General features: G+C 37.2%; 1 pseudogene; it reads left to right on the top strand.

The window, feature by feature from the left end:
* LOC132282040 (squalene epoxidase 3-like) overlaps positions 1–18,039 on the top strand; it is a 36,116-nt pseudogene extending 18,077 nt beyond the window's left edge.
* The last annotated feature ends 2,884 nt before the right edge of the window (positions 18,040–20,923 follow it).

Genomic DNA, 20,923 nt, shown 5'->3' with positions numbered 1-20,923 from the left:
ACTCACCTTGGTTACTTCTCAAATTGTTTATTTATCCTTTGATATTGCTGAAGTTATTTGTTCCTTCTCATTGCATGAACAACATTATACTTATTTTATATTTATGTCTACATAAAATTAAATAATAATCATTACGTCTATAACAGCCCCAACCATCTACACCATTATAATTAAAATTGAAAGCACAATTGTTTATATGAAATCTCAACTTCACCATTCCATCTAGCTAACCATAAATAAATTTATACTTGAGTTAGGTGAAACAAATAGATATATATATAGATATCATTTATACAACACCCATAACCAAGTAATCCACGACAATTAAATTAATAAACATCCCTTATAGAATTTATTTACTAATTTGGTAATAAAAACCCAGCAGTAATTTATCTTTTCCCTTCTTTCTATTTTTCTCTTCTTTAACCCCCCTCTCTGACTTCTATAATCTCTTTCTATACATGTATTGCATGTTTTCTCATATTACTAACCATATATATATAAATCAATTCATTCTCAATAATTCCAACTAATTAATCCTTGAGTCTATCCAATTAAATATACAAACTCATGAATCAGATTATACATGGAAAGATTTAATACTAAAAGTCAAATATAGAGATCAAAATATAAATTTCCTTACCTGCACCTGAATCTAATAAAGATAGTAAAGAAACCCCTTTCCTTTTTCTCCCTTTTTCCTTCTTCCTTTCTCACACCGCTTCACTTTCCTTCCCCTGCGTTTTTCCCATATAAAACTTTCTATACTTCTATTCTGTTTTGTTCAATCCTTAGCCGATGAGAAAGTCTAAAACATAAACTGTTTATTTTATTTCTAGGCTACGTGTCATGCGTGGGTGGCTTACAAGAATATGCTAGAAGGTACCTGCTTATAGTCAGCTTAACGAATAAGCTTTATTCTAGTAAAATGAAATATTTATGTAGAGGTGGGTCCCACGGCAAGCTTCAATACTACTTCAAATATACACCAGCATCAAGGAAAAAAAAACATATCCATTTAATATAATTAAATATCACAGCCTTGTAGATAAGTTATTGGAGAAACTTCTAATAAGGTGATATGTGATTACTATTTAGTACTTACTCACCCAGTTCCTCTCCAACAGTTTCTATACACTACTAAAAAGATATATATATTTACAAGCTTCCTTAGTAAGCCCAACATACAACAAAAATTTCATGAAACAATCATTTTTTATTTTTTATATTCACACACAAACAATGTCTAATTAAATTTAAATTATGCTAATGAAAATGATTATGTGTTACGGCCTTACAATTCTTTCCCCCTTAATTAGTGTCGTCCTCGAAATTAAAATGCAAGAAACATACCAAATAAGTGAGGATATTGCATTCTCATAGTTTCCTCGCTTTTCCAAGTCGTTTCTTCAATCGTGTGACTTCTCCACAATACCTTTACCAGTGATATAGTTGTATTCCGTAGCACTTGCTTCCGGTGATCCAAAATCTGTATTGGTTCCTCTACATAGGTCAAATCCTCCTTCAACTCTATCGGTTCCACAACTAAAACGTGAGATGGATCTGATATATACTTCCGAAGCATAGACACATGGAAAACGTCATGTAATCGTAATAACTCTTCTAGTAATTCTAACCAATACGCTACTGCTCCTATCCATTCCAGAATTTTGTAAGGTCCAATGTACCTGGGACTTAATTTACCCTTCTTTCCAAACCTCATAATACCCTTCCAAGGAGAAATACGAAGAAAAACAAAATTACCAACTTCAAATTCCAAATCCCTTCTTTTTCGCACATCCACATAACTTTTCTGTCTATCTTGTGCTACTTTCATACGTTGTTGAATTACCTTCACCTTTTCTGTTGTAAGTTCAATTAATTTTGGACCCAATAACTTCCTTTCACCCACTTCACCCCAACACAATGGAGTTTTACATTTCCTCCCATACGATGCTTCATATGGTGCCATCCCAATAGTAGACTGATAACTATTATTGTAAGCAAATTCAATCAACGGTAAATAATCATCCTAACTACCTTTAAAATCCAGCACACAAGCTCTCAATATATCTTCCAAAATCTGAATAGTTCATTTTGACTACCCATCTGTCTGTGGGTGAAAAGTTGTACTGAACTTCAAAGAAGTTTTCATGGCTTCATGCAAACTATCCCAGAATCTAGAAGTGAACTTCGGATCTCTATCACAAACAATAGAAACTGGAGCCCCATGCAAACATATGATCACATCAACATACAAACGCGCGTACTCCTTTGTAGAATAAGTAGTTTTTACTGCCAAAAAATGAGTTGATTTCGTTAATCTATCAACTATCACCCAAATGGAGTCATGTCCCTGTTTTGATCTTGGAAGTCCCATCACAAAATCCATTGTTACATGCTCCCATTTCCACTGTGGAACTGGTAACGGCTGCAACAACCATGCTGGTTTTTGATGTTCAGCTTTCACTCGTTGACATATCAAATACTTTGCTACAAATTCTGCAATTTCACGCTTCATATTGTTCCACCAATAGTATTCTTTCAAATCCCTGTACATTTTAGTACTCCCCGGATGCATAGCATATATAGAACCGTGGGCTTCATCTAAAATATCTTTCTTCACAGAAACATCATTTGGAACACAAATTCGACTTTTAAAATACAAAATCCCATCATCCCTAACTGTAAATTAAGTTGCCATACCTTCTTGAGCTTCTCTTCTTTTCTTATCCAGGAATGCATCATGAATTTGCACCTCTTTAATTCGATCCAGCAACAAAGGTCTCACCGTAACATGTGCAAACAATGCTCCTTTGTTAGTAACTGTCAATTCAACTCCCATCAGTCTCAATTCCATAATATTTGCCACCCGTGCACACTGTACACAAGATAGTCTCCCTGAAGACTTCCTACTCAAGGCATCTGCTACTACATTGGCTTTTCTAGGATGATGGTGGATATTACAATCATAATCTTTGATTAACTCCATCCAATGCCTTTGTCTCAAATTTAAGTCCTTCTGCGTAAACAAATACTTTAAACTCTGATAATCTGTAAATATTTCACAAATTTCACCATACAGATAATGCCTCCACAATTTTAAAGCAAAAACAATAGTAGCTAACTTCAAGTCATGTGTAGGATAATTCAATTCATGATTCTTCAATTGTCTAGAAGCATATGCAATTACTTTGCCATTTTGCATCAAAACACATCCCAAACCCTGATGTGAAGCATCAGTGTAAATCACAAAACCTTCACCACCACACGGAATAGTTAACACTGGGGTTGACGTTAACTTTTTCTTTAATTCTTCAAAACTTCTTTGGCATTCCTTACCCCACACAAACTTTACTTCCTTCCGGGTCAACTTTGTCAATGGCAAAGCGATACTAGAAAACCCTTGGATGAACCTCCGAAAATAACCTGCTAATCCCAGAAAACTTTTGACTTCTGTCACATTAGTTGGCCTTTCCCATTTCACCACTGCTTCCACTTTTGATAGGTCAACATAAATACCATCCCCAGATACTACATACCCCAAAAATACAACTTTATCAAGCCAAAACTCACATTTGCTGAACTTAGCAAAGAGTTATTTTTCTTGTAAAATCTGTAACACAATTCTTAAATGCTTTTCATGTTCATCCACATTTCGAGAATATATCAAAATATCATCGATGAAGACAATAACAAAAGAATCAACATACGGATGAAATACTCGATTCATTAAATCTATAAACACCGCTGGAGCATTGGTTAACCCAAAAGGCATTACCAAAAACTCATAATGACTATATCGAGTTCGAAAAGTAGTTTTCGAAATATCACTATCATTTACCTTCAACTGGTGATATCATGACCTCAAATCAATATTAGAAAACACCCTTGCCCCTTGCAACTGATCAAACAGATCATCAATTCGCGGTAATGGATACTTGTTTCTGATGGTTACTTTATTTAACTGTCTGTAATCAATACACAGTCGCATAGTACCATCATTCTTCTTGACAAATAACACCAGTGCACCACACGGTGAAATACTAGGTTGAATGAAACCCTCATCTAGTAAATCTTGCAACTATATCTTCAACTCTTTCAATTTTGTCGGTACCAACTCAATAGTAAAATCTACCTCCCTGTCCACTGGCAACCCCGGTAATTCTTCTAGAAACACATCTGTGAATTCCCTTACCACTGGTACATTTTCAAGTGTCATATCTTTATTTTCAGTATCAACCACATAAGCCAAGTAACCTTGACATCCTTTCTTCAACAACTTCCTGGTTTGTATAGCTGAAATGAGACAGTTTGGAATAACATTTCTTTCTCCTGTAAATCTGAATTCTGGCTCCCCTGGTATTTGAAATACAACTTCTTTCTGAAAATAATCTATTGAAGCATGATACGTAGATAGCCAATTCATACCCAAAATGATATCAAAGTCTGGTATGCTTAACGGTATCAAATTCACTTTTAACTGTCTATCTCCCATTTGAAACACACAATCCCGATACTCATTTGTAACCACTACCACTTCCCCCATTGGTGTAGAAATAAATAATTTACTATCTAATGATGAAAGTGGTTTACCCAAATGCATAGCAATAGATGATGCAATAAATGAATGGGTTGAGCCAGGATCAATAAGCACAGTAACATTTCTATTCAAAATAGAAAGTGTACCTATCACCACTTCTGGAGTTGCTTGAGCATACTGAAGTGTTATAGCAAAAACTCTTCCCTGGGCTTGTGAACCACTTGTAGCTCCCCTACCTCCTTTTGAAGAGCTCCCCTGTGGAAAACCTTTACCAGAACCAGCAACACTACCCACTGAGGTCATTCCTGTCAACATAGGACAATCTCTCTTCCGATGACCCGGCTAATGACAATGATAACACTCTTCTGCTTTCAACACATGACAATCTTTCTTCTGGTGACCTTCCCTTCCACACTGAAAACACCCCCTGCCAGTACCATGTCCTCCAAAGCTACCTTGTTGTACAGATTGTTATTCAGAAAGCCCTTGACCTCTTCCACTACCTGATGTCTGCCCCTGAGATTCACTACCCCTTCCCCTTCCATACCGCGACCTTTGACTTTTCTGACTTGAAATTCTTTCACCTCCTCTTGATTGTGATGGCTTAGATCTATTTCTTTTGTATTGTTCCCTTCTTTCTTGCAATTCTTTCACATCCCTTTCTGTAATCATGGCTTTATTCACAAGTCTGTTGTAATCTGTTTCCTCAAACACTGAAACTCTGGACTTAATAGCCTCCTCTAAACCATCCTCAAATTTTGTACATTTATCTTCTTCATTCTGTACAAACTTGGGTGCAAACCTCGATAAAGCTGTAAACTTAACTTCATAATCAACTACAGACATTCTATCTTGTTTTAGGAGAATAAACTCCCGTTCCTTATCTTTTCTGTAAATTGGAGGAAAATATTTCTCATAAAAAGCTTTAACAAATGGATTCCATAATATCACCTCTTTCTTTACCTGGAGTGAGCAATAAATGTTTTGTCGTGTCCTACCAATAACTAGCTTCTTTTTTGAACATAAATGTAGCTAAGGTTACCTTCTGGTCTTTTGCTGCACCCATCATTGCAAATATCGATTCTATTCTTCTTACCCACCCCTCTGTTTCTTCTGGTTTGGTAGTACCTGAAAATTTTGGGGGAGTTAACTTGATAAACCTCTCATAATCTGAGCCTTTCTTCCCTTTCTGTTGTCTTTCCACCCTTTCTTGTATCATCATTTGACTTGCCGTAAATTGTTTATTTTGTTCTGCCAAGTCTGTTATAGCCTTTTCTATTTTCTGCATACCAGTTAAGTAGTCCTGTTCTCTTCTTATACCACCCTGAATAGGTTGTTCCACTTCAGCCTCAACAGGAACATAAGTAGCTTCACCCTCAGTTCCATGATAACCACTTTCCCTTTCCATTTCTTTTTATTTGCAATGAATCTCAAATATAACAACATATATATGATACATAATCACCATATATATCGGTTAGGATAAAATTAAGTCAAATAAATGACTCTACTACACACTTCTTACTGCCATTGCCAGTCTAGACTCTTACGACCTTGAGAACTTAGAAAACCTAGGCTCTGATACCAATAGTTGACACACCCCAACCCAATTTACATTATTTAATAAGTTGAACAAATTGGAATGCATCCAACCATCTGCATTAACCTCATTCATACATGACGTCATCCTACATCAGAGTACCTGCTTAATAGTTTACAATTAAAGATAACCTATAAATCCACCTTGCAAGTTCTAAGAAAAGTAAACAAGTAACTTCAGGTCATAATATTAAGTTCTACTACAATATTTACATTTTATACAAAAGACGTTACATGGTTCTTTTCCCCATTCACACACAAGACTCTAGACTTGGCAGTAGCAACCTAACTTGATACCTAAAAAAATTTAAATATGGAAGGAATGAGCTTAAAGCCTAGTGAATGCAACACTACTACATCAGATTAATATAAACAAATATTATCTGATAACTTCAATTAAACTTTATTACCAGGCATAAAAATATAATACTCTCATTCTAGGCCATAGTATGGACCTTATTTAAATATAGTACTCTCCTTCCAGGCTAGAGTATGGACCTTATTTAATGTAATCCAGTTATATATATATCTTCAATTCACATACATAACTTCAATACTTCAATTAAACATATCCAAGTATAAAATTCCATTAAGTACACTCACCTTGGCTACTTCTCAAATTGTTTATTTATCCTTTGATATTGCTGAAGTTATTTGTTCCTTCTCCTTGCCTGAACAACATTATACTTATGTTATATTTATGTCTACATAAAATTAAATAATAATCATTACGTCTATTTACAGTCCCAACCATCTACACCATTATAATTAAAATTGAAAGCACAATTGTTTATATGAAATCTCAACTTCCCTATTCCATCTAGTTAACCATAAATAAATTCATACTTGAGTTAGGTGAAATAAATAGATATATATAGATATCATTTATACAACACCCATAACCAAGTAATACACGATAATTAAATTAATAAACATCCCTTATAAAATTTATTTACTAATTTGGTAATAAAAACCCAGCAGTAATTTCTCTTTCCCCTTCTTTCTATTTTTCTCTTCTTTAACCCTCCTCTCTGACTTCTATAATCTCTTTCTATACATGTATTGCATGTTTTCTCATATTACTAACCATATATATATAAATCAATTCATTCTCAATAATTCCAACTAATTAATCATTGAGTCTATCCAATTAAATATACAAACTCATGAATCATATTATACATGGAAAGATTTAATACTAAACGTCGAATATAGAGATCAAAATATAAATTTCCTTACCTGCACCTGAATCTAATAAAGATGGTAAAGAAACCCTTTTACTTTTTCTCCCTTTTTCCCTCTTCCTTTCTCACACCGCTTCACTTTCCTTCCCCTGCGTTTTTCCCATATAAAACTTTCTATACTTCTATTCTGTTTTGTTTCAATCCCTAGCTGATGAGAAAGTCTAAAACATAAACTGTTTATTTTATTTCTAGGCTACGTGTCATGCGTGGGTGGCTTACAAGAATATGCTGGAAGGTACCTACTTATAGTCAGCTTAATGAATAAGCTTTATTCTAGTAAAATGAAATATTTATGTATACAAGAGGTGGGTCCCACGGCAAGCTTCAGTACTACTTCAAATATACACCAGCATCAACAAAAAAAAAAACATATCCATTTAATATAATTAAATATCACAGCCTTGTAGATAAGTTATTGGAGAAACTTCTAATATGGTGATATGTGATTACTATTTAGTAATTACTCACCCAGTTCCTCTCCAACAGTTTCTATACACTACTAAAAAGATATATATATTTACAAGCTTCCTTAGTAAGCCCAACATACAAAAAAAATTTCATGAAACAATCATTTATTTATTTTCTTTTTTTTATATTCACACATAAACAATGTCTAATTAAATTTAAATTATACTAATGAAAATGATTATGTGTTGGGGCCTTACAGCGAGTGTGCATTGATTTCACCAATTTGAACAAAGCCTGTCCGAAGGATAGTTTTTCGCTGCCAAAAATTGATCAAATGGTGGATGCTACTACTGGGTATGAGCGTTTAACCTTTTTAGATGCTTATTGAGGTTATAATCAGATCCCCATGGACTCTGCTGATGAGGAGAAAACTTCTTTCGTTACCGAGCGTGGGACCTATTGCTATAAAGTTATGCCATTCGAACTGAAGAACGCCGGAGCAACTTACCAAAGGCTTATTAGCAAAATTTTCAAGGGTCAAATAGGGAAGACCGTGGATGCTTACATTGATGACATGGTAGTAAAAATTAAGAAGAAAGTTGACCATCTAAAACATCTACAAGACGTATTTGATGTGTTGAGACAATATGGAATGAAGTTCAATCCAACCAAGTGCTCATTCGGTGTGAGTTCTGGTCAATTCCTGGGACACGTGGTTAATCATAGAGGTATAGAAGCTAGCCCTGCCCAAGCAGAAGCTCTGACTAAGAATGCCGAGTCGACGACAATCTAAGAAGTGCAAACACTTACGGGACGGATTCATTTCCAAATTGTTAGATCGCTGTAAACCATTTTTTGACACAATATGAAGCCATGGCAGACAAGTTTTGGGGGATGAACAGCGCCTAGCATTAACTGGTCTGAAAGAATATATGTAGAACCTTCCGGTCCTGTCAGCTCTGGAACCAGGAGAGAAGCTATTTTTATACCTCGGGGTATCCAGCATTGTGACAAGTGGCGTTCTGATCCGTTGTACAGAGGGGAAGCATTATCCAGTGTTCTATGTTAGCAAAACGATGACTGAGGGCGAATGACGTTATTCAAAGGCCGAGCGGGTGATACTTTCACTAGTACATGCGAAAAGAAAGTTCAGGCATTATTTTGAATCCCATCCTATCATCGTTCTAACCACTTTCCCTATCAGAATAATCCTGCACAAGCCAAACCTCTCAGGAAGGATGACGAAGTGGGCCATAGAGTTAAGCTCATTTGACATAACATATGAACCTAGAACGGCAGTCAAAGGGCAAGCAGTGGCAGATTTTTTGCTAGAATGTGATTCAGAATGTGATTTTTTACTAGAATGGAGGAATACCTTCGTGGTTGCTTGTGGAAACTCTTTGTCGATGGATACTCAAATCAGATGGGGGCAGACATTGGGATCAAACTGCAGACACCAGAAGGTACGTCCTTAAGTCAAGCGCTCCGGCTTGAATTCAGAGGCACCAACAATGAAGCGGAGTATGAGGCACTGCTGGCAGGACTTAAGCTTGCCAAGGAGCTGAAGGTCAGGAATTTGACTGTCTTTAGTGACTCGCAGTTAATTGTTCGGCAGGTGAATGGCGAATATGAAACCAAGGATGAAACGATGGAAGCACATCATTCTGCTATTATGCGGGAAGCCAAAAACTTTGAAAAAATTGAATTCATCCAAATACCGAGAGAGCATAACGAAGATGCCGATCGGCTAGCATGTAGCGCCTCGGGTTCTGGAGAAACATTGGCAAGGGTGATTCCAATAGGAATACTGAACCAGCCATCCATTTTTGAAGAACCTTCAGGCCCAGATCCTTGGCAAGTGAATGTTATTCCATATGAGCCAAGTTGGATTGATCCGATCATAACTTACATTCGGGATGGTACTCTGCCTGAGCAAAGAGATGAGGCTAGAAAAATCAAATCGAATGCTGCAAAGTACGCCATAGTGCATAACCAGTTATACAGGAGGTCTTTTTCTGGGCCGTACTTAAAGTGCGTCACCCCCACAGAGGCTCGGCAGATACTATGAGCTATTCATGAAGGTGCGTGTGGAAATCATTCAGGAGGAAGATCTTTAGCGCACAAAGCAATGACGCAAGGGTACTTCTGGCCAAACATGTCACGAGATGCGGAGGAATTCTATAGAAGGACTTGCATGTAATGGCCAAACCATGGCCTTTCGCATAATGGGGGATGGATGTGGTTGGTCCTCTGCCAACTGCAAGAGCTTAGAACAAGTATGTATTGCTGGCAATAGATTACTTTACCAAATGGGTAGAAGCAGAACCATATCCGAGCGTAACACAAACTTATGTAAGGCGCTTTATCTGGAGTAATATTATTTGCCGTTTTGGTGTCCCGAGGTCAATCGTTATGGATAATGGGACTAATCTCTACAGCAAGCAAGTCAGAGAATTGCTGGAAGAATATGGAATTAACCAAAAATTGGCAGCAGTAAGTCATCCCCAGGCCAATAGACAAGCAGAAATTATGAATAGAACAATTTTCGCTTGTATCAAGAAGAAGCTGGAAGACCATAAAGGGAAGTGGCTGGACGAACTCCCGAACGTCCTATGGGCTTACAGAACGACCCCTAGACGGCCAACCGGGGAAAGCCCATTCGCCATGGCTTACGGAACCGAGGCAGTCATACCGGTTGAATACTTTATTCTGACTGTCTGAAGCTTAGCATGGAATCAGGAACAGAATGACAAAATGCTGAGATTTAACCTTGATATATTAGAGGAAAAGAGGGATGCTGCGGCAATAAGGCTTGCATCTTATCAGCAGACACTGGTTAGTAGCCACAACAAAAGGGTGAAGCACAGGGATTTCGCACTTGGCGATCTGGTTCTAAAGAAGAAGGGAGGAATGGTTAAAAAGATGATGTCACCTTGGGAAGGACCATACAGAATTGCAGAGGTCATAGGGAAGGGGGCATACATATTAGAGACCATGGCCGGAAGGTTGGTTAACAAGCCATGGAATGCTACATCTTTAAAAAAGTATTATATATAGAAAGTTTAAAGTTCTAATTCTGGCATTACTTACTTTCAGTTGTACAGAATTCCAAAATTTATAAAAAGCTATCTTCTTCTAAAAGAAAAATTGAGTTTATGGAAATAGCAAAGTAAGTGGTATCTGGCACTATGAGCCGAACTTCAAAAACTTGCCAAAAAATAAAAGAATAAAAGTGGTAAGTGGCATTCTAGCCGAGCGCCAACCACTCAACAAAGTAAGTGGCATCTGACACTATAAGCCGAACGCCAAAAACTTGCCAAAAAATAAAAGAGTGAAAGTGGCAAGTGATATTCTAGCCGAGCGCCAACCATTCAGCAAAGTAAGTGGCATCTGGCACTATGAGCCGAACGCCAAAAACTTGCCAAAAAATAAAAGAGTGAAAGTGGCAAGTGGCAGTCTAGGCGAGCGCCAACCACTTAGCAAAGTAAGTGGCATCTGGCACTATGAGCCGAACGCTAAAAACTTGCCAAAAAATAAAAGAGTGAAAGTGGCAAGTGGCCTTCTAGTCGAGCGCCAACCACTTAGCAAAGTAAGTGGCATCTGGCACTATGAGCCGAAAGCTAAAAACTTACCAAAAAATAAAAGAGTGAAAGTGGCAAGTGGCATTCTAGCCGAGCGCCAACCACTCAGCAAAGTAAGTGGCAGCTGGCACTATGAGCCGAACGCCAAAAACTTGTACAAAAAATTTATTGTGTGGTAAAGTGGCACACTAGCCTAAAGCCAGCCACTGACATACAGAGAAGAACCAGATCAGATAGCATTAAATCATTAAGTTAAGGGATTTATGGTAAGAGTTCAATCAAAAGTCAACCATCTCATTAATAATGAAGTTTCAGAGTTACAAAAAAATGAGGTATACAGATGGCAAAAATACAAAAGAAAGGAGGTCAGTACATCAGAAAGGTTCTAACTAGAAGCATTTGCCCCGTCAGCTCCTTGATGGTGCTGAACGGCCTCCTCATCATTGTTGCCGTTACCATCCTCACGGGGAGGAGAATCGAGCTGAATGACAGAATCATTCTGCTGAGTTATATCCTCAATAGCATTGGAAGAATCATTTGCCGAGGGTCATCCTCAGTAGCAGTGACGGATGGAGTCACGGTGGACAGAGAAAGAACGTCCAGAGGCTGAGCAGTAGAAAGAGTAGGAGTGATCTTGGAAGAGGCGATCTCCTGGCATTCATCAAATATGCCCTCAGCAGGGGTGAAGTTTGGGTCGGCATAAACACCAGGAGGATCAATCTCCAGCTCTCTGTCAACCTCATCAGGGGTAGAACCGATCTGACCCTCATCTGGAACACGATTGGTATAACCCTCTCGGTACCCCTGAGCATATCTGAGGGCCCCAACCCTGGAAAACCAAGAGTGCAGAGCTAGCATACCACCATTTACCTTACTGATGGGGTTGAATAAAGCATTACGCTCATCTAGAGACCTTTTCTCAAAGGCCATCTGAGCGGATTGCTCATCACTCAGAAGGCGTAGAAGTTCTTCCTTCTCAGCCTTAAGGGATTCTCGCTCGGTATGCCAGACACTCTTCTCAAGCTGCAGAGCGTTCCTTTTGTCCTGAAGAGAGTCCGTCTCCTTTTTCAGAGAGTCCCTCTCCTTTTCAACTTTGTTGAGCAGAACCATCAGCCCGGTATTCTGAGCACCTAAAGCATCGTTCTCCTTGTTAGCTGCGCCAAGGTTGTCAGAGAGCATACGAACCTTGGCATTTACCAGCTCAACTTGTTTCTGGATGGCCATCATCCCGTACAGGGTCTATAGAGATATACATGATAACTGATTAAGCCGAGTAGATGGTCAGAAAAAATCAAATGTAAAGACTATGTAAAGATTCATTGATTGAGGGACAGAAGTTACCTCCATGGCAGATAAGGGAAACCGGCCGAACACATCATTCTGAGACAGACCCTTGGCTACCTCAATATCCTTAGGAGTCCACATGCTCCTGTAGTATGCCATAGCGGTCTGACTGTCCTTGAACATGGTCTCGTCCGGCTTTACAGACGATCCGTTTATTCGAATGAAGCAAGGGTTCCATGGTGCTGTTCCAGAGGCAGAGTGTAATACCCCTAATTTAAAAAGGATAGTCTCGGTGTTATTTTAATAAGTTTCATTGCATTTAATTATTTAGTTGTTTTCTTGGCTAATTGTTTACTTGCTTAATTGATTTAATTATTTGTTTAAATTGAATTGAATGTGATTTAATTGTTTTATTTTTATTTTTATTTTATTTATTTTATTTTTATATTTTTAAGGAATTAGATATGGATAGTAGTAATTGACCAATCAATTGGGCTCCATGGACTACTTGGATAAGGGGTTTAATGGGTACGGATGATTACCCATGTATATGTATATTTAATAAATAAATAAATATATATATATATGTAAGGAAAGTCCCTTTAATAATAATCTGATATATATGTATATGTTATATATAAAAAGGGGAACACATAGATTATACGTAACATATATTTAGTTACCTTTTTTAGTATTTAAATTTTATTTTATTTTATTTTTATTTCATTTTAATTTGTCTTGGAATGGGAAAAGGATTAAGGTTATTTTAGTTGCCTATAAATATATAACTATAGAGTTGTGAAAGAGGTTAGAAAATATATCACGTACTATATTTTAGAGAGAGAAAGAAGGAAGAGAAAGGAAGAAGGAGGTTAGGGTTTTTATCAAATCCCTAAAGGCAAGTTCTAATTTTTCTCTTCTCCTTTGATTCGTACTCTATGCATGCTAGATTAATTCTAGGTTTGTTAAATAAATTAGTTGAATTTAATTACAAGGATTTATTTAGAAATTAATAACGAATTTGTGCTAAATTTTTATGTGTTGTAGTATATTATGAATTTAGTGTGAAGCAGTTCGTATATAAATTAAGATTAAATCAAAGTTCATTTATATAGTGTGCGCGCCGAACGAGGAATGCTCTAATTTAATTAATTGTGTGTATATGTATGAAATCTGTGAGCTTCCTTCCATGCACGCCGAACGAGGGTTTCTATAGACATGCATCAGTTGTTTACAATAATTGAAATCTGTTTTGTTGATTTAGTTATATACATGCATCAGTTGTGTACACATATGTACGAAATCTGTTTTGTTATTTTTTTTCCTTTTTCCTTGATTTGGTTATTTATATTTGGATGGTGTATATGTGAGAACACATGGGCACGTCGAACGAGAAAGGAAAAACAACAGTCAAGGACTGCATCAATTGTTAATATTAAATGAAATTTCGTTTTGGTTTTTATCTTGATATGATTAAAGGCAGTTTGTATCAATTTGTAAATAATAACTGATATGAAATTTAATTTAAAAAGGTGAAAATTAATTAAATAGGATTAGATTAAATTATTTAAATTAATTATTTAAATTTAAATGAATTTAATCAGATTATAGGGGAATACAATTAATTGAGATACATGTTTTTATGAGGTAAATTAATTGCATGTTACTTAGAATTGTTTTTGCTCAATTAAATATAAATGGAATATATATGATTTATATCATGTTTATGTGGATTACTATATGTAAATATTATTTACATTATCTTTGGATTGGAAACTTCTCTTTCGTTATGATGTGGATTAATGCACCATTATGGGATGGGGGCATATTAGGGACGGGTTAACTTAAAAGTTAAGTCCTACTTATTTTTGGATAAGGGAACGGATTAACCATAGTGGTAAGTCGTACTTATTCGTGTCAGGTCAACGGAATAGTTGGATGACATATTATTAAAATAATAATTGGATAGTTTATTTTTGATGGTTGGATAGGACGAATTTTAAATATATAATTATACACCATGATATGAGCTTGAGTCTCAGGATCAGTGGTTAGGGTGCGTATATTGCCAGGGATGTGTAGCTAGATATAGCGTAGTTGTGTACCCTGGTAGGTTTAGGTACTCATGCCCACTATATGTGCGTTTTGTATGTTGCCTACTATTCAGGTTGAGATAACTCTATAGTCTAGTGAGGTTCCTTTAGTGTGTATATATCTACATATGGACTATTTAGTTATTGTTGAATTAATTAGGATGTGTACGTGTATCGGGTCTCTGTTTGGGATGTAGTAGATTAGGATGTGTATAAGTTGAGGGGTATCACACAGAGGCATGCCCAGAGGGGGTAGGAGGCCTAGTCAGAGGAGGCCTAGTTAGAGGGCACTCGGATACACTCGGCCCAGAAAGCCTAACCTTCTGTGACAGAGGAACGTCATCAAGGCTGAGAGCACTATCAGGCTGATGTCTTTTTCCTCTTGTTTTTTCCCATGCGGTAGCAGTAGCAGAGCTGGGAAGGTTGCTGACAGAAGGGGTCACGTTCGGATTGACAGTCGTAGTGTTGGAGATCGGGTAGGTAGCCGTCACGTTCGGATCGGTGGAAGGAGTGGTATCAGAAATAGTGGCAGAGGAAGATACTGAAACTGGATAAGAAGTTGCTGCAGGGGTAACAACGGTCCTGGGGGCAGCTTTCCTCCTGCCGAAGGAAGGGATTTAGAGCTGACTTATTGTCTTGCCAAGGGCTGAGAGAGCTAAAAGGTTGTCTGAGGTAAGGAGATCCGAGCAAGAGGGAATGTTGGTCAGAACGTACTGCTTTAAATAGTTATCCCTATCCCTGCAAACACCGTAGCTCAAATCATCACAAGGAATGCCTAAGGAACGGCATAAGAAAGTACAAAAGCGAGGAACGCAAATCTTGCAAGGACAGTCACTCTTATGGGTTTTGTATTTTCTATATGAAGAGACATAGCACTCTCCAAGCGCTCGGGATAGGGTAATCCTCTGTGGCTGAAGAAAACTAGGCTCCCCTAATCCCAATTATATTTTTCCTCCAACCCTTCTTAGATTTGATTTTATCTTTGCAGATGGACCTCTTCTCAATTGGGTAGAAGTGGTAAAACGGTTCATCAGTTCTGATTTTGCTAACCTTGTAATAGAGGAGAAGATCTACAAGGTCTAGATCTAGACCTCTGTCACGGTTCAGAAGCAACATAACAGATAAAACCCTAAGGAAATTTGGGTTTACTTGCAAAGGGGAAAGTTTCAGTTTATTAAAAACATAGTTAAAAAAGGGATGCAGAGGGAACCTAAGGAGGTTAAGATAAAGGTGGGAAAATAGAACCTCGCCGGGAAGAAGGCCAGCACCAGTTCTAATATTGACCTCTTTAGGGGAATTTCTAATTTGTATATCGTCAGGAAGATGAAGTCTCATGCGAAGAACATCTAGATCTATAGTCATGGTGAGAATGAATGAGGATTTTAAGGGAGAAAAAGAGGTTTTCCGAAAGAAAAAAGGCAAACAAAACTAACCTCAGAGAGAGAAAACGTCAAAGAGTACTGCAAGGTCGCTGGAAAAAGGAGCTTTTGCAAGAAATCGCCGGAGAAGATTTGAACAACAGTAAAGTAAGATGGAGACGGTAAAGAGAATCGATGGAACATCTATGAGGCTTATAAAGACAAGGTGGGCCCGAAGGTCGAGGAGTCAGGAAAACGAGGAGTTTTTTGAATCTCGAAGCACCGACCCCTAAATCTAACCGTCCATTCTTCCATGCGATCTTCTCGAGCCGTCAAGTCATGATTAGCAGCCTCTAATAATTATCCCATAATTATTAGGGAGTAATTATGGGGGCAGTTGAGGATACAATAAGTGATATGAGCCGGTTATAGTCCGTGGACGTGGCATCGGGGCAAACAATTGAAATACAGCCCATACAAGAGCACCACAGAATGGGCCGAGCTCGGAGGATCCACCGAAGAAGACCAAGCCCATTGGAAAGAAGGCCCAAAACTGATAGTCCAGCAGCACTTGTAATTGCTTATAAAAGGGCCGTGAAGAGAGTGAAAGAGGGGGAGATTTATTTTTTAATTGAAAATGTAATGAGATTCTGTCCAAATAGAGAGAGAACTCTTTGCATCTTCAGCTATATGGTTGATGTACCTGGTTAAAAGCTACCTTCTATTGCGAATGGTGAAATGACCTACTATTTAAAAACCACAGTGGCTCCCCAGGTATCTATTATAGTTTTTTACTACACAATTTATGTTTTTTAAGTATCATATATGGTTATTTACTTAAATTTCGTTTCCCCATCTCATTTTTTTTTTCCTATTCCTGTTTATTATATACCTTAGATTAATCGAATATGGTTCTTGTGTCAGATACCAACCGAGCTGCAAGATGATTTATAGCTGCAATTGATAAAGAAAATATAAGAACAATGCCGAATAGAAGTATGCCGGCTGCCCCCCATCCTACTCCTGGAGCCCTTTTAGCGGGTGATGCTTTGAACATGCGTTATCCCTTAACTGGTGGAGGAATGACTGTGGCACTTTCTGATATTGTAGTACTGCGTGCGGAATCTTTTTAAGTCACCGCATAACCTGAATGATGTTGATTCACTGTGCAAATATTTTGAATCCTTTTACACCTTGCGCAAGGTAAGTTAAATTCATATTTTAAAGATAATTGCTTCATTTAACAGGACACAAAATGAAGAAGATTCCAGTTATTTTTGCCAAAAAAAAAAAAAAAAAAAGGGCTAATTAAGTGAACGAGAATACAATAGTCATGATAGAAATTAAAAAACTACTCTTTATCAAACTTGGTATCTGATTAGGTTTTGGTTTTTCGCAGCCAATGGCATTCACAATAAATACATTGGCAGGAGCACTATACAAACTGTCGTCTGTATCTTCTGATCAAGCAATTAAGGATTTGGGTCGACCATGTTTTAACTATATAAGCCTTGGAGGTGTTTGTTTGACAGGACCTATGGCTTTAGTCGCTGGTCCAAACCCTCACCCGCCAAGCTTAGTTCTCCATTTATTTGCTGTGGCTATATACGGTGTTGTTCGTCTGTTGCTACCTTTTCCTTCACTTAAACGCCTGTGCGCTGGAGTGAGATTGATTTTGGTACGTAGCTATGTCCTCCCTTACGGTTTATGAAATACAAAACAGTTAGCACACGGATTCTTCTCTTACTATGCCTTAAACTGAAAGACCCATATATATTATTTCTTGATCCATTTAGACTTTTGATGAGCGAATTTCTTTTCCAGGTTAGATCAGGTATCATTTTTCCCATCATAGCGGCTGAAGGAGTTAGGCAAATGTTCTTCCCTGCAACCATTCCGGCATATCATAGAGCTCCTCCTAGTAAGTGAAGTATCAAATTCAGCATAACAAATATCACGTTGGCTTATGCTTGAAGCTTTTATTCTCAACTACCTTCCACCTACTGTTCTTAGTGACCGATATATATATTATCAGTTTTTTGAAGTATATATCGTGAGAACTAGAAACTGAAAATCAAATGTATCAATTAAAGTTCTCTTAGAAATGTAAAAAGTATTACTTCCAACAAAGTGTAGTTCAATATGCCGAAGAATAGAAATCTTGTGAATTACAAGAAAGATCCATGTTTCTTTCTTGATCCAGCTAGCCATCATATATTACTTCAGGTTTTGTAACCTGTTGATCAACAATGCCAGCCATTCCAGACCTGTTGATCCTTTTTCTTTTTGCTTCTGTTTTTTGATTTCCTTCTAGTTCGCGGCACTAAGCATATTATAAACAGTTTAATAAAGTTAACCACTAATATTTTTATTTGTCAATAGAATTTTCTTATATTTTGGAATTTTAATTTTCTTTCTGTTTATTGCAAGAATCCCAGAATTTCAACACATAAGAGGAGAGAACGAATGATTATATATATATATATATATATATATATATATATATATATATATATATAGATTTTTCTTTAGCAACTTTGTTTTCCAAGGTGCATCAGGTATCATTTTTACATCGTAGGCTGAATGGGTTAGACAAGTTTCCTTCCCTGCAACCATCCTGTTAAATAACAGTAGATTTGATAATACTCTTGATGCTCATAGTTCTAAAGATTTGTGAAATATACCAAAGTGCTGGTCCATTCCATCTTTCTTAATTTTCTTCGGTGCTCTAACATGTCTCACACCACCAATTGTTTTTTTTTGGGTAAATCAATATTACGTAGTCTATTGAAAAACAAAACAGTACGGAGGACAAGCCCAGAAGGTCGACAGACCACAAGCCCAAAGGCAGCCCAACAACAACAACCCAACCCAGCCCAGAGGTAAAGACTATTGAAACATCACGCAATTTAAAAAATAGCCCGTTGGAAAATGGGCCATTAGGAGAAACTGAGGAGGGAACTAGAGACATCTCTGGTGAAATATAAATATATATATCACAAAGATAAACTACAAGCCGTCCTTTTTTATTTATTTTTATTTTTATTTTTATTTTTATTTTTTTGCAATAAATATAACAAGGGCATCACCAAAGACTGTCTTTGAAGAAACCACAATTTGGTTATGTAGCAATCGACTTGTTGTCCATGTCTCAACTTATTTAAACGACGATGGCCGTAATATTGAAAAAATATACTACTAAGTACTAGCACAAGCATTATGATAGTTGTTTGTCATTACAAGTATATATTAAAAAGGGTCCACTGCAAAATAATCCTCCTTATTATCAATATTGTGCAAATAAGAACTCTATGCTATCAATTTTTGTTACAAATACCCCAGAACTTAAAATAATCTATCTCTTGGAATTTCTCTCTAAAATGACTCATGCTGTGTAGGGCTACAAGTTGGGCTGGCCCAACCCAGCCCAGTCCAACCCAATTCTAACCCGATCGCGTTGGGTTGAGCCAATCCAAATTGTACCCAATATGAGTTATAGTCATAACCCAACCTGAATATTTTTGGACGGGTTGAATTAGGTTGACGGGTTGAGATTTTATATTTTCTTTGAAATTTTATATATATTTTAATAATAATATAATCAAATATATATATATATATATATATTATATTATATTATTTTTAGGGAAAATCATTTTAGCCTCCCCGCCTCCATCTCTATTCTCTCTGAACTCTCTATCTCTCTCCAAACTACAAAATCTGCAAAAATCAGAACTTCAAAACCCATATATTTCAAAACCCATCTGCCTGCAAGAATCAAAAGTTCAAAACCCATATCGGCATATCATTTCAGATTGTTCAAAAAATCAAAACCCAGATCTCAGTTTCCCAGAACTTCAAAAAATCAACTTCAGATTGTTCAAAAAATCAAAACCCAGATCTTTCAGTTTCCCAGAATTTCAAAAAATCGACATGAGCCAGATCTTAAAATAGTGATCTCGTTTATAAGCAATCCCTTTATTACCCATCCTCGTCTTCCATCTCGACCCTCTCTGTGTGGAACGTTGGGCTCGATCTCTTCAAGAAAATTTTTCAAGTCGCAGATTGGAGATCACAACAAATTTTTTTTGCTCTCTCCCCTCGTTATTGCTATGGTTGGATAAGTTTCCTGACTCTGCTTCTTTGTCTTCAAGGAGTCCCTTTCTTTCATCACTAATCAAGTTCTCCAGAGTGAAGCATAGGAGGATGATGGATATAGTATTTTTACTTCTTCAGCGTTGCGAAGTAGAAGAAATTATGAGGGAGGAAGAAACTAGGGCTACAGTACTCCTGATTTGGATTTCGGTAGAAAGAGAAAGAGAAAGAGAAAGAAGAGAGAGCAGAGAGAAAGGAGAAATTTTATTTTATTTTGGGTTCGGGTTGAGTCTGAGCCCAATCCGAATATGTCTGATTTTGACAAAACTCAACCCGAACATGAACTCTATTTGTGAACTTAGAGTTCAAATTTTAAAATTTCGGGCTGGGCTTGAGTTGGGCTGGGTTAGCCCGCTCAAGTTTCAGCCCTAGCGCTGTGACAACTTTGAGCTTTGTCTATCAGAGAACTCTGACAAGGTGGTGATGGTTGTTTTGGGCAATTTAAGGATCAATTTGTCGATTTGGGCAGGCCTCCGGCGGTCCTCGAAGGAGCGAAGAACTGAACAAAGTGACGAAGCAAAGAAGCCATGGAGATGAAGCACACAATTTTTTTTATTTTTTATTTTTTTAATTTCTCTCTCCATTAACCCTCAAATCAAACCCCTTTATCAAAGGGCTTTTTTGGAGTGCTGAAGACAAGGCAGTGCTCACAAGTCGA

Source organism: Cornus florida, unplaced genomic scaffold (assembly GCF_030987335.1).
Source record: "Cornus florida cultivar Cherokee Brave unplaced genomic scaffold, ASM3098733v1 CherokeeBrave_3.0.0_Hap2_Chr11, whole genome shotgun sequence".
NCBI classification, from domain to species: Eukaryota; Viridiplantae; Streptophyta; class Magnoliopsida; order Cornales; family Cornaceae; genus Cornus; species Cornus florida.
This window is presented reverse-complemented; position numbering and strand designations above follow the sequence as displayed.